The sequence below is a fragment of the Triticum aestivum genome, chromosome 7A (assembly GCF_018294505.1).
Source record: "Triticum aestivum cultivar Chinese Spring chromosome 7A, IWGSC CS RefSeq v2.1, whole genome shotgun sequence".
Lineage (NCBI taxonomy): Eukaryota > Viridiplantae > Streptophyta > Magnoliopsida > Poales > Poaceae > Triticum > Triticum aestivum.
In genome coordinates, this window is record NC_057812.1 from 54910653 (window position 1) to 54918880 (window position 8228).

The following is an 8228-nucleotide window of genomic DNA, read 5'->3' on the forward strand; positions in this document are numbered from 1 at the left end:
GGACAAGGGTGATTAAGAAACCGAGAGGGTCCATTGGTTTCGGGCCCAATGCGTGGTCGTAGCTGAATCATGGATCACAAACACATAACTCTGTTCCTGAGGACGGCTGCAATGAGACAACCCACCATGTACTGCTACATGGCCTCTCACCGATACCTTTTACCAAATCGTGTTCACACACTTAGCTCACACATAGTAGGACATGTTCACACACCTCTGATTCATCCCCGATGAATCAGACCTGACTCAACTCTAAGCAGTAGCAGGCATGACAAACAAACATGAATGAGTAGGCACAACAGGGCTCAAACAACTCCTACTCATGCTAGTGGGTTTCATCTATTTACTGTGGCAATGACAGGTCATGCAAAGGATAAAGGGGTTCAGCTACCGCAGCAAGTAACAGATGAATTGATGTTGTCCTAATGCAGTAAAAGGGAGCAGGAGCGAGAGAGTAGGATTGTATCGGAATGAACAAGGGGGGGTTTTGCTTGCCTGGCACTTCTGAAGATAACATTGAGTCTTCATCAGTGTCAACAATCACATCGTCGGTACAACGTCTACCGAGGGGGAACAACACCGACAAACACAGAAGAAACACGATCATTGCAATGCACAATATGATGCATGCTATGACATGGCAATATGAATGTGTTTTGAGCTAATGCAACTAGCAACAGATTGAATGAAGTTGGTTTGAATACAAGATTCAAATTTAAACTCCATATGTGATTATTCAAATGCCATTTAATTGATTTGTGCTAAACAGCAGCTATAAGTTGTTCTAACATGCATGAAAATGGTACAGATGGATTCCTAGAATTTTTCTGATAATTTTTCATATATAATTTATTTAATTTGGAGTTACGGTTAATTTTCTATGATTTTTAGAAGTTTTAGGCATTTTCTGGAATTTCCTGAATAATATTAAATCCAGAAATGATTATGGCGTCAGCACCACGTCACAGTGACGTCAGCAGGGTCAACTGGGTTGGCTCGGTCAAACCTGACGTGTGGGGGCCACACGTTAGTGACACATGACCTAATCCCGGTCAAACCCAGCGCTGACTGGGGTTTGACCAGGGGTGGGGCCCGCTGTCAGTGGCTGTGGGGGTGTTTAGCGTGGTCATTAGTGCTAACTAAATCAGCGCCACGTCAGCTGCCGGCGTTTAACCGCCGGCAACCTCAGATCGCGGCGGCATCCGCATCGGGTTTGCGCTACAGGGCACCGTTTTACTCGTGGTTTGCGGCTACGGCTAGCTGGCAAAGCAGCGCATCTAATGGAGCGAACGGGAGGAGCTGCGGTGGCCTGAGTCAACGGCGGCGAGCTCCAAGGCGGCGGCCGGAGTTCGGGCACCTGCGGGTTTGGCGTTGTGGTGCTCGGGAGGGGAAGCTGGTGGATTCTACGTGCTCCTAGTGAGGTTTGGAGCACGGTGGTGTCCCCGGCTTTGAGCCACGGTGGCTCTAGCCACGACGGTGATGGGGCACGGCGGCGGCGAGCTCTCGGGTCCGGTGGAAGCAATGGCTAGAGCGGCCAAACGGCATGGGAAGAAGAGGGGAACGGGTCAGCGGCTCATCGCGAGTCCAACGAGCGCGAGGGCGAGGCCGGGGACGCTCTGTGGGCGGCGAATCAAGCGACGACGGCCGTCGGTGCAGAGGAAGAAGATGGCGTCGGTGACGGCGCTCCAGGGCGTCCGGCGTCTTGTGGCTCCGTGGTACGGACGGGGACGTCACGGCGGAGCTCGGGGGCGCGTCGGAGAGGCGAGGGAGGACCTGTGGCCGCGGTGGTTCTAGTCGGCGGCGATGGCTGCGTTCGGGTTCGGGCGAGAGAGAGGGAGCAGAGGGGCAGGGCCTCGAGGAAGAGTGAGAGGGGTCCGAGGGGGTGGCGTGGCGCACCTAGCGACGTCCAGGAGCAAGCGGCAAGCATGAGGTGGCCGGCGCGTGCGCGCGCGCGTCGGGCACACGCCCTCCTGCCTACTGGCAGGAGGTTGAAGACGGTGGCGACTGCGGTGGGCTGGGCCGCACAGTGCTGGACCAGCACAGGAGCTGGGCCGGCTCTGGTGGGCTGCACGGGTGAGGCCAGGTAACTTCCTTCTCTCTCTCTCTTTTATTTCTATTTCAGTTCTGTTTTCTTTTATTTAATCTGTTTTGCCACTGTTTTGAATTTAAAAATAATTCAAACAATGCCAAAAACTCCTCTGAAAATATTTATGCTGCTTAATGGACTTTTCCAAAAGCAGATAAAATGTTTCTGGGTATTTGGAAATATATTCTATACAAGTTATGAATATAGTTCCAAATGCAAATAAAGTAATGATTTAAATTCAGTGCTCAAAATATTCCTCAAAAATGTTCATTATTTTTGGTTTGGTGCAAAACCCTTGCCAAAATATAACCAACATTATTTAAGGCCATTTTGAAAACATTGAATGCATTTACCAGGGTTCTTTGCCCCTCTTTTATTTTAAGTTTTTGAGGCTTCCAAAATTCCTCAGTTCAGGTTTCAAAAATTTAAACATGATGCACACATGAAGCTAGCCTAGAGCACTACCAGCAGCTAGGGATGTGACAGTCACAGTATAGACGGTAGACCCGGAGACTCTGTCCGGTGTTCGGAAAGAATAGCCGAACAGACGATCAACTAGTTTTTCGCAGGATACTAATCATATATGTCTATGTGAATAAGCAGGCGTCGCTGCTAGCCCCGACCTGTCATGCTGCTGAAGTCTCCGGACTGAAGCAGAGGCTGGAGCATGCCGAGGGAGAACTCAGCCGTGTAAAAAAGCAACTAGAAGATAAACAAGGTATGCAATGTCCTTGTGTATATCCGGAAAGGGTGGATGATTTGTACTGACCTATTGTCATGATACTTATTATTAGGGGCGGAGACCGAGGTGGAGGCCCTCAAGAAGGCGCTGGCCGAGGGCGAGGAGAGAGCGGCGATGGAACAAACTGCTCGTGAGAAATACAAGGCCAGGGTTGGCGAGGTCCAGCAGGAGCTCCAGGATACTGTGCAGAAATGCGAGTCCTTGGAGAGCCACGTTGCGGATCAATACTCTGAACTTGCCAAGGACCTCCAAAGTGCACAAGATGCCCGAGCCGAAGCCCAAGGAGCCCTCCAGGAGATCCAAGAGGCCAGAAAAATTGCGGCTGGTAAGGCTGACGGTGTCCTGGACTAGGGGGTACTCACCATGTCGTCTCCTGATCTATTAGATTGGGCCGAGGCCCCCCATGGCCGTATACTCATGGGACAGTTCGGACAGCTGCCTCATACAAGGAAGATTCGACAAAGACTTGGCGATCAAGACAAGGACTTCTCCACACCGGCGTATTCGGCTAGGACTCTTGTTAAACTAGGCCTCTGTTGCATTATATAAACCAGGGCCAGGCTAGTCGATAGATCATATTCATATACATATAAACAACAATCATACCATAGGCTAGCTTCTAGGGTTTAGCCTCTCCAATCTCGTGGTAGATCTACTCTTGTACTACCATATCATCAATATTAATCAAGCAGGACGTAGGGTTTTACCTCCATCAAGAGGGCCCGAACCTGGGTAAAACTTCGTGTCCCTTGCCTCCTGTTACCATCCGTCCTAGACGCACAGTTCAGGACCCCCTATCCGAGATCCGCCGGTTTTGACACCGACATTGGTGCTTTCATTGAGAGTTCCGCTGTGTGATCGACAAAAGGATCGATGGCTCGCCTGCAGATCAACTGCGACTTCGGCGTCTTCGTCACCAGTTCGACTGGTCACCTTGGTTCGACCAAGAATTGCGCCCCGTGTTCGGATCACCATGTTCGGACGAGGGCCTTCATCAAACATCAACTCCGATCTCTGTCAAGATCACGGAGGAATCATCTATGGAGCTCGGGGGCTTAACGTCAAGATTGCCCTCAAGCAACCGTGCTGTTTTTTTTGGGACAGCGAACTCGTATCTGCCGCCACCACCTGCTCGAGTATTGCTTTGCCAATCGCTTTGGTGGAATTGTGTGGAATTGAGTGTACAACAGCCATGCAAAATTTCGTCGAGTTCCGATGGAGGAATCTCCGACAATCTACGATATAGCGGAGCCCCGTCAAATCTGGACGGGAATCTGGATGAGTTTAGGGCATGGTCTCCATAGCCTACCTCGGCGGTCCTTTGGAAGATCCAACCGTTCATCTACTGCGGAGTTCCCATATCTACCACCCCTCCAAATTTCAGCTCGATCCAACGGTTCAAACTCCAGGAACCTTCCGATGAGTGGATCAATTTTCGGATCCGTTTTCTGCGCGAATACGGATCCGACCCAAATTCATGTTTCTTTATAAACGTGACATTGGACAACCTTTTTAAAGGAATTCTCTTTTAGGGTGTTGTGCATTATTTTTAAACATGCGCCCGTAAATTTTTCAGCCTCCCATGAGGTCACCTTCATCATCATGATGGTGTTAAACCAGTCCGGCGATATTGCTTCAAGGCTGCCGACCTGCGCTAGACACGTCGTCACTTTGTTGAGCCGAGCTCAACTTCTTCGGATCATCATCTCGGCAAGCCGAACAAGAGTCTGGCATCGCGAAGGATAAATCATCACCAACATCGCCGCGCCACGGATTACATGGAGCGGGCATATCGGCATCGCCGCACGGTCACTTCATCAAGCCGGCATCGACCACGTCACGACCTGCATCGGCAGGGCCGCACTATTGCTTCTTCAAGTTGGTGTCCATCACGCCGACCTACTTCGACTCATCGGCTGACATCAAGGCTTCGAGATCAAGGCTGTACCGGGGGCTTCGCCATCTCTTCATCAACCTACTCCGGAGACTTCGGCGTCACTAGTCGACCAGCTCCGTCACGTTAGCTGGACCGAGGGCTTGCCCTCAGTCGAGCCAACCTTTGCCAGCATCTCCATACCGTCGCTTTATCGCCCATTAGGCAATGGGTGTGCGGATCGAGTCCCAATTTTGGAAATCACCTTTCTTCGGATTGCTACAACAAATAAACCAGGTGCTATTAATCCTAGTATTTTTTGCTTGTTTGGGTTTATTTTTTCCAAGGAATTATTACTTTGGTTTGTCCGTCATCTGTACACAGGTCTATCAAATGATGGCCGCATTAACGATGGTCGCGTGGTGGTTCAGTCAGTTTCCGTACATTGTCCGGCGAACGCCGCATCCGGAACTCGGACCGACCTGTGAATTCAGGCTTTGACATGCCTTTACCACATCACGCCGATGCCCTGCATCGACATTGACTTCAGCGCCAGGCCATATTTCTTTTATTACTCACTTTGCATAAATTATTTATTATGCAACGATTTTCTTTAATTATTATTATTACTATTATCTCCGGTTTGCACTATTTTTTTGTGCACAGGAAAATGATCCGGGGACTTCCGCGTCACTCTGCCGGTTTGCATTAACCGTGCTATGTCACCACTTCGGCGTGTCGAGCTCTCCGCTCAGCCACCTCGGGACCAGCTTGGGGGATGGAACCTTGCCCCGCATCAAGCTCGGACCGCGTCATCAATACCGAACACATTAACCAGCTAAGTCGCTTTCATGCTCAAAGCTTTAATTTCTAACTTGTGTTCGGTTCGACCAAGCATTATACTTTTTTGGAAAAAAATTGCTTGTAAAAAATTTCCTTGTCCAAACTTTGTTTCTGACGCATAAATTCAAATACCCAATTCATTTGGGGGCTTCCTTCATGAAGTTTTCCACTTGCATATGATTATACTTGTACGGCTTCGTTACTTGTTCGTGTATTACGCCACAATATGCACCATATTGACTTAAGCGATTTGCATGCTGGGTTGCCTCGCTCTTGTGTTTACCCCTACGTTCCCGATTGTTGGGCTAGGGAGTAAAGGGAGCACCTCTGCGATTGTCACGGTCGGGTCGCCCGAGCCGGACCTCAGACTGGGTGAAGCCGAAAGCTAGCGCTCTTATAGTTTTCAATGATGGTCGGCACACAACGGAACTCATGAGTACAAAAAATCTATTGCACAAGTCTCATAATAATAATGAGCACCGAAGAAAGGTATCGGTGGGGGTACTATTTTCTTCGAATATGCTTCTCACACTTCACGGTAATATAGCGTAAGTTCCCTGAGCGCGGTTTGTCTGTTACAGCCTTATGGCCTGATTGCCTGGTTATTGGAAACACCATCAATATTCTCGACTGATGGAGTACATAACACTTTTCGGTCCTTGATCGAAGAGGGAGAAGTTGACGGTCGGTTAAGACACGTTTAAAGTTCGGTTGAACATAGATATGATATAAGTACTTCGGTACATGCAATCATTCTTCTACATGGGGGCTCTTAAGTTTATTTGAGCCGTTTTATAATAAGTGTTCTTCTTCTTAGTCGTTGCAAAGTTTTATTATCATTATTTATCACTCCTTTTTTCGACACGAGTGTGCGGTCACTAGCCGGGGAGCCTAATTTCTCTCTCAAAGCCGCTAGAGTTTAGTTTGCTAAACATTGGCCGAAGTGTTTATGGCTTGACCCCGACTGTCGCTGAACACTACGGGGGCTATTAACTGGCCTCCCAAACTAAATTCTCGATATTTTTCTCTTACATTAGAGCTGAGGTTTAATGATCATGCTCAGCATGACAACCCAAAGAAAGGAACCGATAGCGGGACTATTTTCTTTGGAAGACATTTCTTCTGTTAAACAGTAATATAACATATCTCTCTGTGTACCTTTGTTTATAAAACCGTATGGCCAGATTGCCTTGTTTGTTGTAAATCTTTGCCCTCATAAAGGCTTTATAAAGTAGGACAAACACTCCTCGGCTACTGGACGAGGAGGTGGAAGCCGATGGTCGGTCAACAAAGTTTTGTACAATGCGGATCTGAGCATTAATGACGTAAAGTACTTGGATACATAGAGTCATTACACATAATTTGTGATTTTACTATGGATATTGATCCTTAATTCGGCCACCCGTGCCCGCATTAAGGCTCGGGGGCTACTGGGCTTCGGGCTTATTATTTACAAATATTAAAGGGGCACATTGATCCCCTGATCTGGTGTTACCACCCGACCAGTGTCTCGGGGGCTACTGCATTGCTTGTCCAATGCAGAACATTTTATGTGCCATATAGTTTCCGAGGAGATTTTGATCCTCAGCACCCAACCTGAGTCTCGAGGACTGAGCACGCCACTTTTAGTGTCCCGAAGTATTCTACCGAGCTTGACTTGATCCTTAGACCGATTTTCCAAATCAACCTGAGTCTCAGCGGTCTTACGTCATCCTTCAGGTGCATCTCGGGTTTTAGACCGATAAACACCTTGAGGGCTACTGGCTATATATCTCGGCAGAGAATAAATTGCACCAATAAAAAATATTCACAAAAATCGGCCCACATTCGGGGTGGTGCACCACCTCAGAAGCAGCCCGGCATAAAGCTCCGGCACTAGTGGCCGGCTCCATAGAGGGCATTTCCGGCATTAAGCTCGGCTAAACTCCTTCATACTTCTTTGAACCAAGGTGATTTACGACACCTCGGATATAGTCTGGCGTTGGAGCTCGGATACAGTCCGGCGTTGGAGCTCGGATATACAGTCCAACGTTGGAGCTCGGATACATTATCCGGCGTTCGAGCTCGGATACATTCCGGCGTTAGAGCTGGGAAGCGGTCCGACGTTGGTGCTCGGTTGCAAAAGATACCTCGAGTACAGTCCGGCGTTGGAGCTCGGACGCAAGAGGACGCTGCCGCCCGAGAACAACTTCAAACCCGAGGTGTGGCATAAAAATAACAAGGCATTGGTAAAGGCCGGAAACTTAAAGGGGTCCTCGGATACCCGACGTGTAAACTCGTCGAATGCATTTCGGTGATCCTCAAGATCGAAGATAAAGAAGATTTGTTGAACCAGTTTTCAAGACCGACGACCAAAGATGAAGAACAGTTCGGAAGAATCGAGGAGCATCCCTAACTTGAAGACCGGTTCAAGGGGCTACTGACGGTGTCCTGGACTAGGGGGTACTCACCACGTCGTCTCCCGATCTATTAGATTGGGCTGAGGCCCCCCATGGCCGTATACTCATGGGCCAGTTCGGACAGCTGCCGCATACAAGGAAGATTCCACAAAGACTTGGCGATCAAGACAAGGACTTCTCCCCATCGGCGTATTCGGCTAGGACTCTTGTTAACCTAGGCCTCTGGTGCATTACATAAACCAGGGCCAGGCTAGTCGATAGATCGTATTCATATACATATAAACA